At 38.5% G+C, this 19,610-nt stretch overlaps 1 long non-coding RNA gene across 1 annotated transcript in view; it reads left to right on the top strand.

Annotated features, from left to right (window-relative positions):
- LOC133630005 (uncharacterized) overlaps window positions 1-19,037 on the top strand; it is a 21,178-nt gene extending 2,141 nt beyond the window's left edge. Inside the window, exon 3 of the long non-coding RNA XR_009821179.1 lies at window positions 18,966-19,037. This is a non-coding gene — a long non-coding RNA (uncharacterized LOC133630005). The remainder of the gene's footprint in view (window positions 1-18,965) is intronic.
- The last annotated feature ends 573 nt before the right edge of the window (window positions 19,038-19,610 follow it).

Here is a 19,610-nt window from a genome sequence, read left to right as displayed (position 1 = left end):
ATTTGGCACGCTGATGTAGAAGAAAAGTTTCAACAAGAATTAAAAGAGGGATTTTCCCAATGTCAACAGCTGTTATGCTGTGCACCGGGGATAGTTTAATGGTACAGTCTGTTTTTGATGTGTGCGTGTAAGTGTGTGTAGGAGGGAGAGTGAGCGCACCCCCTTTTTCTTCCTGCACCTATCCACTTGCCTCATTTATTATGCAGACTGGAGACCGCTGGGCTGGAGGGGAAGGTTGGTGTGTGTGTTTTGGAAGTTAGGAGAAGAGAGGAGAATGGAGGGGGCAGTTCACTTTCGATGGTCATGAGAGAAACACACACACACAAAACTAAAACATGAAACGTCACAGTACTAAGGGATAAGAGAAGAAACTATTAAGTGCGTGAAGTATTAAAATTATAACAGATGGTTGTAAAGTTTTTAGGGGTTCATAACAGGTGTGTGTGTAAAAGCATCAACCAGGCTGGTTGTGTGTGTGTGCAAGTAACATGTAACTAAAGCCACGCAACACTGCCTAAAAAGTTGTAAAGCAAATATGGAATTACATCAATTCTATCGGGGGAAAAAAACATAATTTTTTTTGCTGTACGGAAATGTTCTATTTCATTAATTAATCAGAAATAGGTTGTTTGTGGCCCAATCACACAATTCTGCATTGCATTGATAATAATTAGTATAATATTTGTTATTTAAGTAATAATTATTTAGGTATGTTTTGATTGGCTGATAAATGTCACATGATTGTACTTCCTTATAGAAAGGCCTGTGGCTTGCTTTTTAAATGAAGTAATAATAATAATGGATTAGATTTTATATTGCGCTTTTCTATTATTAGATACTCAAAGTGCTCACAGAGAAGTGGGAACCCATCATTCATTCACACAAGTGGTATTGTAATATTTTGACCCTCATTCAAAACTGATCTGTGCTACGCAGTTCTATTACCCAACAACAAAACACAACCAGAGACAAGTATAGAACTAGAACAAGTAGTTTTTGCTCCAAGCTCACACTCTATATACAGGACTGTCTCAGAAAATTAGAATATTGTGATAAAGTGCTTTATTTTCTGTAATGCAATTAAAAAAAACAAAAATGTCATACATTCTGGATTCATTACACATCAACTGAAATATTGCAAGCCTTTTATTATTTTATTATTGCTGATTATGGCATACAGCTTAATAAAACTCAAAAATCCCATCTCAAAAAATTAGAATATGTCCTCAGACCAAGTAAAAAAAAAAGATTTATAACAGCAAAACAAAATCAAACATTTGTAAATGTCAACTAATGCACTCAGTACTTAGTTGGGAATCCTTTTGCACGGATTACTGCATCAATGCGGCGTGGCTTGGAGGCAATCAGCCTTTGGCATTGCTGAGGTGTTATGGATGCCCAAGATGCTTCAATAGCAGCCTTTAGCTCTTTTGCATTATTGAGTCAATGCAGCTGTGTACTAAGACATTTTACAGCACTACATGCTTCCATCTGTTGAAAAGCTCTATGGCGATGATGATTTCATTTTCCAACATGATCTGGCACCTGCCCACAGTGCCAAAACCACCAGTAACTGGTGTACTGACCATGGCATTACTGTCCTCGATTGGCCTGCCAACTCCCCTGACCTGAACCCTATAGACAATTTGTGGGGTATTGTGAAGAAGAAGCTGAAAGACACCAGACCCAATAATGCAAATGAGCTAAAGGCTGCTATTGAAGCATCCTGGGCATCCATAACACCTCAGCAATGCCACAGGCTGATTGCCTCCATGCCACGCCGCATTGATGCCGTAATCCGTGCAAAAGGATTCCCAACCAAGTACTGAGTGCATTAAAGGACATTTTCAAATGTTTGATTTTGTTTTGCTGTTATAAATCTTTTTTTTTTAACTTGGTCTGAGGAAATATTCTAATTTTTTGAGATAGGATTTATGAGTTTTCTTAAGCTGTATGCCATAACCAGCAATATTAAAATAATAAAAGGCTTGCAATATTTCAGTTGATATGTAATGAATCCAGAATGTATGACATTTTTGTTTTTTTAATTGCATTACAGAAAATAAAGAACTTTATCACAATACTCTTAATTTTCTGAGACAGTCTTGTAAGACTCTGTCGCTCGTTCCTAAGCTGTTGACACGTATTACCGGTGCCGTTCTTCAAGCTAATCTTTTAAAAGTCCCAGGGTGACGTTAGGGAATGGCCGCAGGAAAAGCGTCGGAGGGGGTCTGGGGGGAGATGAATAGGCAGAGAGGGGAGGAGAGAAACTCAATCTAAAGCACCAGGTGCACCTTTTGTCGACATAATCTCCCGACCCTTGAGACCGTGCGCACACTGGCCAGCATAGACAGCCTGTCATGCATGCACACACATGCTGCACAGCTCATGCCCTTGTCACGTGACCACACCTTGCTGGACCACACCTGTGTGGCTCCACAAGCATCAGCCATGAGTGCCAGTGAGCGCTTAACACATGTGAACAGGCATTATGTGCTAAGTATTTAGCATATTTGTCACAATCCTGCTGCACGGGTGCACTAACTTAAACAGTGTTCCCCAGGGGCGTCACTAGGTTTGAAGAACAGGGGGGGTTCAGCCCCTAGGAGGTTCCTGTGATGCTCGCGCAAATGTTTGCACTTGCAAGATCTTTTTGCTCATAACTTTTTGGCACTGTATAAGAATTACACATCAAACACTGAATACCTCTAAATGGTTGAAAGTGTAAGTGTAAGAAAGCTTCAGTAATTTTTAATAAGCGTGAAATGGCCCAAACACGTAAGGACCGTGTTGCTGCATGGAAAAGCTAGCAGGCAACTTGCGAACAGGAAAACATTGCACAGATGATAGCAGTGTAAACAAACTTTCACAGCACTACATAGTTGACTTGAAAACAGAGGAGGTTCTTGGTGGAAAGAAACATTCTTGCCTGGAAAACAGGGGATGGATGTCAACCCAAAGATATGTTGTCTGTGCACAACCTCTTTGATTCAGAATTGTTGCACTTGCAAGATTGTTTTGCTTACAACTGGTTGTTACTGTATTAGAATTACACAACAAATACTGAAGAAATCAAAATGGTTGAAAAGCAATATTGTTAGTTTCCTATTATTACTTTAATGGTAATTTAAGGCATTTAGACCACAGATGTCAAATTCAAGGCCCACAGGCCACACCTGGCCAGTAGGGATGGGTGATATGGACTATCACGATAACCTGCCATTTATGGTGAAAACGATAAAAGTAAAGATAAAACAAACAAACATAGAACTCTACATACAGTGCATAATTGTGTCATTTATTCAATAGAAGTTTGCAGAAACACATACTAAAGAACATTTTTTAAAATGTATATATAGTGTACATGATTTTTAAATGTAATTAAAAACATTTTAAAGTTACAAAATAGGAAACTAATCTGTATTATATTTATATTCCATATTTATCATTATATTAGACATAATATAATTTAGTATATTAATTGTATTACTTATATTTTACTCTTATTAGTTTATTATGTTCATAATAGTTAACTATTTATAAATATATGATTTTTTAAGTATTCGTATTTGTAGTATTGTACAGAAACAAATACCACATCAATTATTTTAAATTTATATATTGTGTATATTGATTTATTTTTAATCATTTTGTATTATATTCATATTACATATTTACTATTATCATATTTATTTTCATGATAATTTTTTGATATATTATTATTATTATTTGTATGATGTATAATATATATATACACTGCTCAAAAAAATTAAAGGAACAGTTTTTCATCTGGGTACGGCATGAATTCAATTGCACTTTTCTGATAAGGTTTTGGTCAGGTACGTGGCAGAGGGGGTTGTTAATCAGTTTCAGCTGCATTGGTGTTGATGGAATTAACAACAGGTGCACTAGAGGGGCAACAACGAGATGACCCCCAAAACAGGACTGGTTTTGCAGGTGGAGGCCATTTCAAGTTCCTCCCTCTTGATCTTTTTTAACTGTTTTTCCACAAGTGTTGGCTTTAGCTAGAGTCATTATCACGACTGGGAGCATGAGGCGATTTCTTAACCCTCCTGAAGTTGCGCAGATTGTCCTACTCCTCCAGGATGGCACATCCATGCGTGCTGTTGCAAGAAGATTTGATGTGTCTCCCAATACAATCTCCAGAGCATGGAGGAGATTCCAGGAGACAGGCAGTTACTCTAGGAGAACTGCACAGGGCCGTAGACGGTCCTCATCCCATCAGCAGGACCGATATCTGCTGCTTTGTGCAAGGAGGAACAGGTTGAGCACTGCCCGAACCCTACAGAATGACCTCCAGCAGGCTACTGGTGTGAATGTCTCTGCCCAAACAGTCAGAAACAGACTTCACGAGGGTGGCCTCAGGGCACGACGTCCTGTAGTGTGCCCTGTGCTCACTGCTCAGAACCGTGGAGCTCGATTGGTATTTGCCATAGAACACCAGAATTGGCAAGTCAGCCATTGGCGCCCTGTGCTTTTCACAGATGAGAGCAGGTTTACCCTGAGCACCTGTGATAGACGTGAAAGGGTCTGGAGAAGCCAAGAAGAGCGCTATGCTGCCTGCAACATCATTCAGCATGACCCGTTTGGTGGTGGGTCAGTGATGGTCTGGGGAGGCATTTCCATGGAGGGACCAACAGACCTCTACAGGCTAGAGAACGGCAGTCTGACTGCCATTATCAATCAATCAATCAATCAATGTTTATTTATATAGCCCTAAATCACAAGTGTCTCAAAGGGCTGTACAAGCCACAACGACATCCTCGGTACAGAGCCCACATACGGGCAAGGAAAACTCACCCCAGTGGGACGTCAATGTGGATGACTATGAGAAACCTTGGAGAGGACCGCATATGTGGGTAACCCCCCCCTCTAGGGGAGACCGAAAGCAATGGATGTCGAGTGGGTCTGACATAATATTGTGAAAGTCCAACACATCAGCGAAAGTCCAATCCATAGTGGGGCCAGCAGGAACCATCCCGAGTGGAGACGGGTCAGCAGCGTAGAGATGTCCCCATCTGATGGACAGGCTAGCGGTCCACCCCGGGTTGGGAGCAGAGTAGAAAAGAAAAGAAACGGCAGATCAACTGGTCTAAAAAGGGAGTCTATTTAAAGGCTAGAGTAAGGCTGAAACGACGCGTCGACGTAGTCGACGTCATCGGTTACGTAAATACGTCGACGCCGTTTTTGTGCGTCGACGCGTCGCATATTTACGTCACACTACCGTCATGGCGGACCGCAAAGCAGACGATCAAAGCAGACGATGCGAGCGGTGCGAGCGAGGGGGGAAAAGCATGCCAAAAGTGGTCAAAAGTGTGGGAGTATTTCAATAAAGGGCCTAATAATGTTGTTGTATGCACACTGTGTCGAGCGGAAATGGCCTATCATAGCAGCACAACGGCTATGAACGAACATTTGAAAAGAAAACCATCAACTAGTCAATCGTCCGCGCGAGCATACGTTGTCATCATTACACAAAAACATGACTGTGTCATTTGTATCTGCTAGGGGTGTAACGGTACATGTTTTGTATTGAACCGTTTCGGTACGGGGCTTTCGGTTCGGCACGGGGGTGTACCGAACGAGTTTCTAAGCTAAAGCTAACTTTAGCTGCTAAAGTCTTAACAAGCTGCTTCGCTCCTCTGCGTCTGTCTCAGCACGCAGCATTGTCCCACCCACACAACCATCTGATTGGTACACATGCAGCATTGTCCCACCCACACAACCATCTGATTGGTACACACGCAGCATTGTCCCACCCACACAACCATCTGATTGGTACACACGCAGCATTGTCCCACCCACACAACCATCTGATTGGTACACACGAAGCATTATCAGCCAATCAGCAGTGTGTATTCAGAGCGCATGTAGTCAGCGCTTCAGCGTGGAGCAGATAGGTGTTTAGCAGGTGAGCATCAGGCAGCGGACTCTCCCCAAATGATAATAAACACCTCCCAGTCAACTACTAGTAACATCACTATGAGCCCGTTGACCTTCTAGAAATATAAACTGCAGCTCAGCTCACTCGCAGTCCTGGCTTGAGGTGAAGGCTAATTACCTCTCGTTCCAGCCACATCGACCCCTTCTGAGCGCCTATTTTCAGCTGCTGGGAATATTGTAAACAAGAAAAGAACCAAACATGTAGACATGCTAACCTTTCTTCATTACAACTGTTAGACACTCACTGGAATGAGTAGAATTGGTTATTGTGTACGGTGTTGGACTGGATGTTTATTTTGCACATTTTAAAAGCAATACTTAATGTTTACAGTGCTCCAGAATATTTAGATTGGCACTTTTTTGGATTGGATGTTTATCTTTATTTTTGCACATTTTAGCAAATAAGCAATACTTTCACTTTTGTTGAAATGTTTACACTGTTGTTACAGAATATTTCGTTTTGCACTTTTTTGTATTGGATGTTTATCTTTATTTTTGCACATTTTAAAGCAAAATAAGCAATACTTTTACTTTTGAAATGCTTATACTATTGCAGAATATTAAGATTTGCACTGGATGTTGACTTTTATATTTGCACATTAAAAAGCAAATAAGCTACTTTTAATTTTGTTAAAGGTTAAAAGTTTTAAATGTTTACATTGTTACAGAATATTTAGTCATGTTGTTGTCAATGTTGACTGAGTGGCCATACTTCTTTTTTTTGTAAATAAAAGCCATGCCTTTTGAAAAAAACGGGCCTACATTTATTTTTTCATCTTCATTTTGAATAAAAAAATAATCGGTAAAAGGAAAAATAATCTATAGATTAATCGGAAAAATAATCTATAGATTAACCGATTAATCGAAAATATAATCTATAGATTAATCGATAGAAAAATAATCGTTAGCTGCAGCCTTAGGCTAGAGTATACAAATGAGTTTTAAGATGAGACTTAAATGCTTCTACTGAGGTAGCATCTCTAACTTTTACCGGGAGGGCATTCCATAGTATTGGAGCCCGAATAGAAAACGCTCTATAGCCCGCAGACTTTTTTTGGGCTCTGGGAATCACTAATAAGCCGGAGTTCTTTGAACGCAGATTTCTTGCCGGGACATATGGTACAATACAATCGGCAAGATAGGCAGGAGCTTGACCGTGTAGTATTTTATACGTAAGTAGTAAAACCTTAAAGTCGCATCTTAGGTGCACAGGAAGCCAGTGCAAGTGAGCCAGTATAGGCGTAATATGATCAGTGTGTGTGTGCAGAAAACATCGCACAGGGCGATGTGATGCGTCTAGTGCAGTAGCCTTGGAGTAGTAGTACCTGTAGTTAGTGCATGCTGCATGCCGCTTTTGCTTGCTATGCTGCATGCTGCTTCTGCCTGATACTTATTGCTTTCAGCTAGTGCCGCCGGCTAGCCCTCTGTCTCAGAGGGCGAAAAGAGGAGCCGAGTGCATAAGCCTCCTCAGCCGGTACATAGCCTCTCCATTGTCAAGACTCGTACATGCCTCCTCGTGGCCACACACGGTAACTGGAACCTCGCGGTTCCAGGCTAAGTTGTACGGGATCTCGGAGCAGCAGGGGGCCCCAGAGACGGGGCATGCAGGCCCACCGGTGTGTGGACATGCCCTGGTGCCCAGTCAACCCCTGTCCCAGCTATGGGTAAATAACCCCAGCTATGGGCGAATAGTGAAAACCGCCTCAACGGTGGACCAGGCGGAAGATGGCGGCAGCGGAATGCACCACAACGGCTGGGAAGGCGGATGAAGGCTGCAGCAAAGACGGGTCCCCAGTCGTCTTGGTCTCCATGCCACTGGACCCTGGCCCGCTCAATGCCAAGGACTGTGTGGTGGCTGACCGTGCACCAGTCTCCCCACATTAAAAGATTCCACGCACAGGCGTCCTCCATATAGGGAATCCACCCTAAGACCCTACGGAGGACAGTCATACTCGTTTCGAGTGACCGCCGACGACGACGAATATGATCAAACTTTCTTGTTTTTGTCAAAAGTCTAGCAGCCGCATTTTGTACCATCTGCAATCTTTTAATGCTAGACATAGGGAGGCCGAAAATAAAACGTTACAGTATAGGGAGGCCGAAAATAAAACGTTACAGTAATCGAGACGAGATGTAACGAACGCATGGATAATGATCTCAGCATCGCTTGTGGACAAAATGGGACGAATTTTAGCGATATTACGGAGATGAAAGAAGGCCGTTTTAGTAACACTCTTAATGTGCGACTCAAACGAGAGAGTTGGGTCGAAGATAATACCCAGATTCTTTACCGAGTCGCCTTGTTTAATTGTTTGGTTGTCAAATGTTAAGGTGGTATTATTAGGTATCGGGATGAAATCCTTGCACCCAAGGTCAGACCCTACGCTGGTGCAGTAGGTCCTGGGTTCCTCCTGGTCCACGACAATGCCCGGCCTCATGTGGCAAGAGTATGCAGACAGTACCTGAAAGATGAAGGAATTGACACAATTGAATGGCCCTCACGATCACCTGATCTAAACCCGATAGAACACCTCTGGGACATAATGTTTCGCTCCATCAGACGCCGCCAGGTTGCTCCTCAGACTTTACAGGAGCTCACTGATGCCCTTAGACAGATCTGGGAGGACATCCCACAAGACACCATCCGTGGTCTCATTAGGAGCATGCCGCGACGTTGTCAAGCATGCATACAAGCACGTGGGGGCCACACAAGATATTGAAAAATGAAATCTTTTGGGTTTTCAAAGTGTTCCTTTAATTTTTTTGAGCAGTATATATATATATATATATATATATATATATATATATATATATATATATATATATATATATATATATGTATATATATTCATATATATGTATTCTGTTTATAATAATTTATTATTATACAATATATGATTTTATTTAAGTAATAGCATGTTTAGCATTCTACAGAAACAACTACCACAGACAACAAAATTTTTTAAATTTGTATATGGTGTACAGCATTTTTATTAAAATATTTGTATTTTTTGGAAGTGAAGACAATATAAATCTATTATATATGTATTATTGTATTACATTGTCATATATTTTTTTGTTATTATTTTAAATATGTTATTATATTTATTTAAATGTATTTTGTTTATAATACTTTACTATTATAAATGTATAAAAATGTTGTAGTATTATTATTTGTAGTATTATTTTGCTTATTATCTATACAATACTCACATGGTTATACTGCCTTATGGTGTTGCCCCCATTCCCATTAAGTTATCAAGTGTGATCCTTAAAAGTGCTAATGAAGTGGTTTTATCTGTGAGTTATTCAAATTTCTATGAAAAATATAGTATATTTCAATTAAACAGAAAAACACATAAATCCCAGAAAGAATGAAAGGCATTAATAATAGTAAATACAGCTACAAGATTTAACAGGTTTAAAAAAAAAAATCATTATTAGATCTGGCGTCTTTAGTTTTTGTGTTCCTTCAATTATGTTTCCAAATTTCAGTGAGGTTGTTTGGACACTTACCTTTTTCTAAATTTCAGTGAAGTTGTTTGGACACTTACCTAAAAACCTGAGCAAAATCCCCTCTATAGAAGCTATATATAGCTTATAATTATATATACATAATATATAATTATAATTACATATTATAATTATTATATAATAAAGAAACCATTAACACTTAATAGTATTCAGAAAATGAGAACATTTAAAACAGGCAGTGACATTTATACATATGTGTATATATATATATATATATATGTGTGTATATACATTATCATCACGGTCACGGTGGTGCTGGAGCCTATCTCAGCTGCATTTGAGCGGTAGGCGGGGTACACCCTGGACAAGTCGCCACCTCATCCCATGGCCAACACAGATAGACAGACAACATTCACACTCACATTCACACACTAGGGCCAATTTTGTGTTGCCAATCAACCTATCCCCAGGTGCATGTCTTTGGAGGTGTGAGGAAGCCGGAGTACCCGGAAGGAACCCACACAGTCACGGGGAAAACATGCAAACTCCACACAGAAAGACCTGTGGCACTATGCTGCATATATACAGTACAAATGTGTATATATGCATATGCAGGCCTCGAATTTTAACTTTTTAAGGTCAAGGCAAGTGTTGCCTTAAAGCAGGGGTCCCCAAACTTTTTGACTCGGGGGCCGCATTGGGTTAAAACTACCGTTCAAAAGTTTGGGGTCACATTGAAATGTCCTTATTTTTGAAGGAAAAGCACTGTACTTTTCAATGAAGATAACTTTAAACTACTTTTTTGTGCAATATTTACATAGGTGTATAGAGGCCCATTTCCAGCAACTATCACTCCAGTGTTCTAATGGTACAATGTGTTTGCTCATTGGCTCAGAAGGCTAATTGATGATTAGAAAACCCTTGTGCAATCATGTTCACACATCTGAAAACAGTTTAGCTCGTTACAGAAGCTACAAAACTGACCTTCCTTTGAGCAGATTGAGTTTCTGGAGCATCACATTTGTGGGGGTCAATTAAACGCTCAAAATGGCCAGAAAAAGAGAACTTTCATCTGAAACTCGACAGTCTATTCTTGTTCTTAGAAATGAAGGCTATTCCACAAAATTGTTTGGGTGACCCCAAACTTTTGAACGGTAGTGTATATATACATATACAGTATATATCCCCACCTTCTACCTTCCTAGTCACGTCCGTTGTGTCCTTGGGCAAGACACTTCACCCTTTGCCTCTGATGGCTGCTGGTTAGCGCCTTGCATGGCAGCTCCCGCCATCAGTGTGTGAATGTGTGTGTGAATGGGTAAATGTGGAAATACTGTCAAAGCGCTTTGAGTACCTTGAAGGTAGAAAAGCGCTATACAAGTATAACCCATTTATCATTTATCATTTATATATATACACATATATACATTGTCTTTATAATCCGTTTTGTCATTTAACATCAATTAACATTGATGTTCATCAACATTTAACATTGTCACGTTATTGATGGGAAAATTCATTTTTAGACAATATGATTTGCCTGAGCGGCTAGGAGACACCAAGAGTAACAAGCGGTAGAAAATGGATTAGAAAGGAAAGATTTAAAAAAATAAAATAAATAAATACAATTTTATTTGGGACTTCCTGTGGGCCGGAGTTTGGATGCTGGGGGGCCGGTTCCGGCCCGCAGGCCGTAGGTCACGGTTGTTGTGTCCAAAATGATCACGGTTATTATTATCGTGGTAATTTTAAATGTGCTTAAAATTTTCAAAAACTACTTATACTGAAATCCTTTTACCAAATTTTTTTTTTTTAAAACACACACATTCAAAATGTTTATATGTACCTCAAGTAGAAAGCTGAATGTGCATATGAAAGCAACACAAGCATTATAAACAAAGTAACATGGCAGAAACAAAATAATACTATAAATAAATAAAAATAAATGTGAAAAATTTGCAAGATGGCACCTTGTGGATATAAGACGTAACTGCACTTTGTTCATATAGATAAAAATAGTGTTAATATATATACATCATTTTCAACTTATATTTAATTGAATACACTGCAAAGACAATATTTAATGTTCGAACTAAGAAACTTAATTTTTTTTTTCAAATAATCATTAACTTAGAATTTAATGGCAGCCACACATGGCACAGGGGCATTTTTACCACTGTGTTACATTGCCTTTCCTTTTAACAACACTCAGTAAACTTTTGGGAACTGAGGAGACCAATTTTTGAAGCTTTTCAGGTGGAATTATTTCCCATTCTTGCTTGATGTACAGCCTAAGTTGTTCAACTGTCTGGGGTCTTCGTTGTGGTATTTTACGCTTCATAATGGGCCACAAATCACCAATGGGACACAGGTCTGGGCTACAGGCAGTCAAGTCTAGTACCCGCTCTCTTTTACTACAAAGCCACGTTGTTGTAACACTTGCAGGATGTGGCTTGGTATTGTCTTGCTGTAATAAGCAGGGGCGTCCATGAAAAAGACGTTGCTTGGATGGCAACATACGTTGCTCCAAAACCTGTATGTACCTTTCAGCATTAATGGTGCCTTCACAGGCATCAAATTCCAAATGAGCTAATATTTGCAAAAAATAACAACGTTCACCAGTTTGAACGTTAAGTATCTTGCCTTTGCAGTGCATTCAATTGAATATAAGTTGAAAAGGATTTGCAAATCATTGTATTCTGTTTTTATTTACGATTTACACAACAAGCCAACTTCACTGGTTTTGGGTTTTGTATGTGTATGTATTTTTATGTATGTGTATATATATATGTATGTGTATGTATATATATATATATATATATATATATATATATATATATATATATATATATATATATATATATATGTATGTATATGTATATGTATATACTGTATATGTATATGTATACAGTACAGGCCAAAAGTTTGGACACACCTCATTTCAATGCGTTTTCTTTATTTTCATGACTATTTACATTGTAGATTGTCACTGAAGGCAGCTAAACTATGACACCTGTGAAGTGAAAACCCTTTCAGGTGACGACCTCTTGAAGGTCATCAAAATTGCCAAGAGTGTGCAATACAGTAATCAGAGCAAAGGGTGGCTATTTTGAAGAAACTAGAATATAAAACATGTTTCCAGGTATTTTACCTTTTTTTGTTAAGTACATAACTCCACATGTATTCATTCATAGTTTTGATGCCTTCAGTGACAATCTACAATGTAAGTAGTCATGAAAATAAAGAAAACACATTGAATGAGAAACTGTGTCCAAACTTTTGGTCTGTACTGTATATGTATGTATATCTTTGTGTATATATGTATGTATTAGGGTTCTACGGTATACCGGTATTAGCAGAGGTGTGGACTCGAGTCACATGACTTGGACTCGAGTCAGACTCGAGTCATGAATTTGATGACTTTAGACTCGACTTGACAAAATGTAAAGAGACTTGCAACTCGACTTAGACTTTAACATCAATGACTTCACTTGGACTTGAGCCTTTTGACTTGACATGACTTGCTACTTTCCCCAAAACCCAAAGCTTAAAAAGTTATTTGGGAGCGCTCCGTATCTTTCATTTTGTACGTGTCTGTCTGTCTATCAGCGTGTGTGCTGCCTGTCAGCTGGTGTGCTGTCAGTACAACAGCCAATCAAATTAGTTATACGTTGTTTTCATCACACAGCATTCATCCAATCAAATTGCAGGACAACCACCCAACAAGAGTTGTCAAACAATGCGGCAGAGAGAAACAATTATGCCAAAGTTGGTTTCGTTCGGGTATAAAAACTACGACTTGGTCAACAAAAAACGAATTGCGTATGCAAATCACGCAGTTGGAATATTACAGACGGAGACGCAACAACTTCCAACTTCGTTCGACATTTGAAGTTGCCCAAAGAAGGGTAAGTTTTGAATGTAAGATAACGTTTATTGGCTAAGTAACATGACTTTTATTTGCTGTGTAGTTAAATCAGTGAGGCTGTAAACTCACTGCTAACGTTAAAACCATAGACATGTTTTAAGGGTACGCAGCATCGAGCGCTACTGCCTACTGGTGCAGACGAGACGCGGGGCCGCCATCTTGGAGTGGTGATCCGCTCCACTCAGTGCAATTCATTTGTCAGGAGCAATGAACTGTCAGCGCATTTAATTCATTTTACCTCACTGAATACCACTGATTTTCACACGTTTTTTTGTCAGACGTGTAGCTATGATAACGGACACATGTTTTGGCAAGTTTTATTATTCATAGTTTGCTTAACAGTAATATAATATTCTTATACGCTATAAGTGACCAGACGTCCGAGATCAAAACTGGGAATATAATCCCAGAGAAGGGGGAAAAAACGGTAAGCTATTTTTAAATTGAAGAAACAATATGATTAGGTTATATATACATGCGTATATCCTACATAAACAATGTATGAATACATTAGATATCTATATATCTTAGGGACCTATAGACTGTATCTCTGTTGCTGCAGCAGCAGAGAGTTTATTCTGTTTTGACACTTTGTATTGATATTTTGTATTACATTCTTCCCTTAAATGATCATGTTTACAGTGATTGTTATGTATGTATTTTTTATGTATGTCGCTTTGGATAAAAGCGTCTGCCAAATACTTAAACATATATAAACACCTGAAAGTCTTTATATCAGCTAAAACCACCAATTTGTTTCACTACATTCAGAATAAAACCAAATGCTGTTTTACCCAACAATGTTAGTATTTGAATATTGTTACTTGAAGACTTATTCCTGGTTACAATTATACTGTTAAGAAAGTATTGTCTTATATTTTGCCTAGAATGAGAATGCATCATAATCATTGGCGGCTGGTGAATTTTGTTTTAGGTGGGGCTGAAAGTTTGTAAACCAAACCCCTGTAGGGGCGTCATCCTCCCCCAGAAGATTTATTTGTGATTTTCACATACAAATATTGAAGATCTTTGCTCCTTCTCAACTCTGTGGTAATATTATTTTCATAAAATACAACCAATAGTATGTTAATGTTTGTTTTTGCAAATGTGTTTATTCTGTAAAGGAATGAGTTAAATGTTTAAAATTGTTTAAACTATTAAAATTACTGTTAATAGTGCTATTATGAATTGCAATGTCAGCACTATTTTTTTTCTTGCAATTTCAAATGCACTTGTTTTAATAAATAAATACAGCGTTTTAAAAGCATACACAATCTGTGTAAAAATATTAGTCTGTGGTTAAAAGGACTTGAAAGGACTCGAAACTCAAAATGCAGGACTTGGGACTCGACTTGAGACTTTCCAGTCTTGACTTTGGACTTGACTCGGGACTTGCCTGTCTTGACTCGGGACTTGACTCGAGACTTGAGGGCAAAGACTTGAGACTTACTTGTGACTTGCAAAGCAATGACTTGGTCCCACCTCTGGGTATTAGTATAGTACCGCGATACTAATTAATCATTTTCGATACGATACCGTCTCTGAAACGTACCGGTCCTGCAACCAAGTGTGCCCGCGTCGAAGTCACGTCGTGACATTGCTGGTTTACGAGCAGACGAGCATGTTCGGCGGCACACAATCAGGGAGTACTTACAAGCAGACACAGTGTGTAGACAGAAAAGGGAGAACGGACGCATTTTGGCTTAAAAACTAAGGATAAAGGTGAAGTTATAACACTGAAACGCCCTCAGGAAGAGGTGCTTTAAGACATGGCTAGCTAACGTCCATCCACCGTCGGCAGTGTTTTAGCGACTTCTAAATCACTAATCCTCACCTCCATGGCGACAAATAAAGTAAGTTTCTTACAAGTATCATCCCTGCAGGACGAATAATAGCTAAACATGCTTCACTACACACCGTAGCTCAACGGTGTCAAAATGTAAACAAACGCTATGGGTGGATCTACACCTGATATACACTGTGATGATATCAAGTGCAGGGACATATCTAGTCAATACTACTATGATTACGTCGATATTTTTTGTCATCAAAACATCTTCTTTCGTTTAAAAAAAATGTATATTATGTTTATAAACTGAGGAAATATGTCCCTGGACACACAAGGATTTTGAATATGACCAATGTATGAGTATGATCCTGTAACTACTTGGTATCGCATTAATACCCAAATTTGTATCAAACAACAGAAGGATACGTGATTATTACATTTTAACAGAAGTGTAGACAGAACATGTTAAAAGAGAAAGTAAGCAGATATTAACAGTAAATGAACAAGTAGATTAATAATTAATTTTCTACCACTTGTCCTTAATAATGTTGACAAAATAATAGAATGATAAATGACACAGTTATTATTACTTACTTATTACTTATTATACATGTTACTGCATACGTCAGCAGACTAATTAGGAGTCTTTGTTTGTTTACGTAATACTAAAAGACAAGTTGTCTTGTATGTTCACTATTTTATTTAAGGACTTAACTGCAATGTTAAAATAAAGCCAATAATGCAATTTTTTTGTGGTCCCCTTTATTTAGAAAATACCGAAAAGTACCAAAATAATTTTAGTACCGGTACCAAAATATTATCGTTACAACACTAGTATGTATATATGTATATATATATATATATATACAGTGGAGCAAAAAAGTATTTAGTCAGCCACCCATTGATTGTCAATGGGTGGCTGACTAAATACTTTTTTGCCCCACTGTATATGTATGTATATACTGTATATGTAGGTATATATACTGTACATATGTGTGTATGTATATATGTGTATGTATATATGTACATACATTAGGGGTGTAACGGTACGTGTATTTGTATTGAACCGTTTCGGTACGGGGGGTTTGGTTCGGTTCGGAGGTGTACCAAACGAGTTTCCACACGAACATATTAAGCTAAGCTAAAGTCTTAACAAGCTGCTCCGCTTCCTTCTGCCTTTCTCTGTCAGTACACAGCACCCAGCATTGTCCCACCCACACAACCATCTGATTGGTTACATACAGAGCGGTAACAGCCAATCAGCAGTGCGTATTCAGAGCGCATGTAGTCAGTGCTTAGCGTTTAGCAGGTAAGCATCAGGCAGCGGACTCTCCCCAAATTATAATAAACACCTCCCAGTCAACTACTAGTAACATCACTATGAGCCCGTTGACGTTCTAGAAATATAAACTGCAGCTCAGCTTGCTCGCAGTCCTGGCTTGAGGTGAAGGCTAATTCGCTTTTAGCGTAACGTTAGCTCATTTTGCGGTGTGTGCGTGTGTGTGTGTGTGTGTTACAGACAGCAAAGCCCTGTCTGTCTGTTATTTCACTTTACCTTTTTTTGTGTTGATTGAGCTGTGTTGAAGCAGCAAAAAAGGACATTATGTTAAATGAAGAGTTTCTGTCTCTGATAGTTGATATAATAATGTAACTGCATCATAAAGCCTACATGAACTCCATGGTGTTCAGGGATGAATAGTCTCTCCTATTGCTATTGTACTATTTTTTTCAGCTATAGTTACATTAATCATTAGTAATGGAGCAGCCTAGTTTTGAATGGCAGGGTCCCTGCTATCACATGTTGATAAAAATATAACATTTACATAATAAAAATCAACTACAGGCTTCCCAAATGCTGTAATAAATTAAGCATGATGAGTTGACTTGAAACTGTTTAATGTTGCACTTTTTATATGTCGAAGAAAAGTTTTGTTATTTTATTTAATCTGAGCAACAACTTGAGGCAGTTTAATGTGGATTAACGTGGGCAGAATTATTATAGTGTTCCCAATGTTAAAAGGATAAAGCCATTGTTTACAAATTTGGTAAATAAAGAACCAAAACATTTATATTTTGTTGTTTTCTTACTGTACCGAAAATGAACCGAACCGTGACCTCTAAACCGAGGTATGTACCGAACCGAAATTTTTGTGTACTGTTACATCCCTAACATACATGTATACATATATGTATACATATATGTGTATGTATATATATATATGTATGTACATGTATATATGTACATGTAATAATAATAATAATAATGGATTAGATTTTATATCGCTCTTTTCTATTGTTAGATACTCAAAGCGCTCACAGAGAAGTGGGAACCCATCATTTATTCACACCTGGTGGTAGTAAGCTACATTTGTAGCCACAGCTGCCCTGGGGTAGTCTGACGGAAGCGAGGCTGCCAGTTTCCGCCTACGGCCCCTCTGACCACCACCTATCATTCATTCATCATTCATTCACCAGTGTGAGCGGCACCGGGGGCAAGGGTGAAGTGTCCTGCCCAAGGACACAACGGCAGCGTGTCAAGAGGCGGGGAGCGAACCTGCAACCCTCAGGTTTCTGGCACGGCCGCTCTACCCACCACGCCATACCGCTCCAGTGTACATGTGTATATATGTATGTATGTATATTAGGGGTGTGGGAAAAAATCGATTCGAATTCAAATTGCGATTCTCATGTTGTGCGATTCAGTACCGATTCTCATTTTTCAAAAATCAATTCCAAAACCAAACCCGGCCCAGCAACACTCTGAACACCAATAAACAGAGTAATTGAGAGGAGACACAAATACGACACAGAACAATCCAAAAGTAGTGAAACCAAAATGAATATTATCAACAACAGTATCAATATTAGTTAAAATTTCAACATAGCAGTGATTAAAGATCCCTCATTGACATTATCATTAGACATTTATAAAAATTAAATAAAATACAAAAATAAATGAACAATAGTGTCACAGTGGCTTACACTTGCATCGCATCTCATAAGCTTGACAACACACTGTGTCCAATATTTTCGCAAAGGTAAAATAAGTCATATTTTTGGTTCATTTAATAGTTGAAACAAATTTACATTATTGCAATCAGTTGATAAAACATTTTTACAAAAATCTACTACTCTGCTTGCATGTCAGCAGACTGGGGTAGATCTTGCTGAAATCCTACGTATTGAATTAATAGAGAATCGTTTTGAATCGTAAAAATATCGTTTTTGAATCGCGTTGAATGGAAAAAAAAAAATCGATTTATAATCAAATCGTGACCCCAACAATCGATATTGAATCGAATCGTGGGACACCCAAAAGATTTGCAGCCCTAATGTATATGTATATATGTATGTGTATATATGTATATGTGTGTATACATATATGTGTATTTATATACGTATATGTATGTATATATATATGTATGTATATACAGTTGTGCTCATAAGTTTACTTACCCTGAGAGAATTTATCATTTCTTGGCCATTCTTCAGAGAATATGAATGATAACACAAAAACCTTTCTTCCACTCATGCTTAATGGTTGTGTGAAGCTATTTATTGGCAAACAACTGTGTTTACTCTTTTTAGATCAAAATGACAAATGAAAGTACCAAAATGGCCATGATCAAAAGTTTACATACGCCAGTGACTTTGATCTGATGCCATGCACAAAAGTTGACACAAACAGGTTTGAATGGCTAATCAAGGTTCCAATCCTCACCTGTGACCTGTTTGTTTGTAATTAATGTGTGTGTATAAAAGGTCAGTGAGTTTCTGGGCTTTTGACAGACCATTGCATCTTTCATCCAGTGCTGCACAGATGTTTCTGGATTCTGAGTCATGGGGAAGGCAAAATAACTGTCAAAGGATCTACGAGAAAAGGTAATTAAACTGCATAAAACAGGAAAGGGGTATAAAAAGTTTTCCAAGGAATTGAGAATGGCTATCAGCAGTGTTCAAACGTCGATAAAGAAGTGGAAAATGAGGGATTCAGGTAGACCAGCAAAGATTTCAGCCACAACTGCCAGGAAAATTGTTCGAGATGCAAAGAAAAATCCACAAATAACTTCAGCTGAAATACAGGACTATCTGAAAAATTGTGGTGCGGCTGTTTCAAGATGCACAATAAGGAGGCACTTGTAGAAAAATGGGATGCATGGCCGAGTCGCCAGAAGAAAGCCATTTCTGCGCAAATGTCACAAAGTATCCCGCTTACTTTACGGCAAACTGCACAGAGACAAGCCTCAAAACTTCTGGAACAAAGTAATTTGGAGTGATGGCTCGACCCCGAAAGGGACACGCGGTAGAAAATGGATGGATGGATGGATAGTCAGCCACCCATTGACAATCAATGGGTGGCTGACTAAATACTTTTTTGCCCCACTGTATATATATATATATATATATATATATATATATATATATATATATATATATATATATATATATATATAT

Source organism: Entelurus aequoreus, linkage group LG15, assembly GCF_033978785.1.
Source record: "Entelurus aequoreus isolate RoL-2023_Sb linkage group LG15, RoL_Eaeq_v1.1, whole genome shotgun sequence".
Taxonomy (NCBI): domain Eukaryota; kingdom Metazoa; phylum Chordata; class Actinopteri; order Syngnathiformes; family Syngnathidae; genus Entelurus; species Entelurus aequoreus.
Note: the sequence above shows the minus strand (reverse complement) of the source record. Positions and strands in the feature narration are given on the sequence as shown.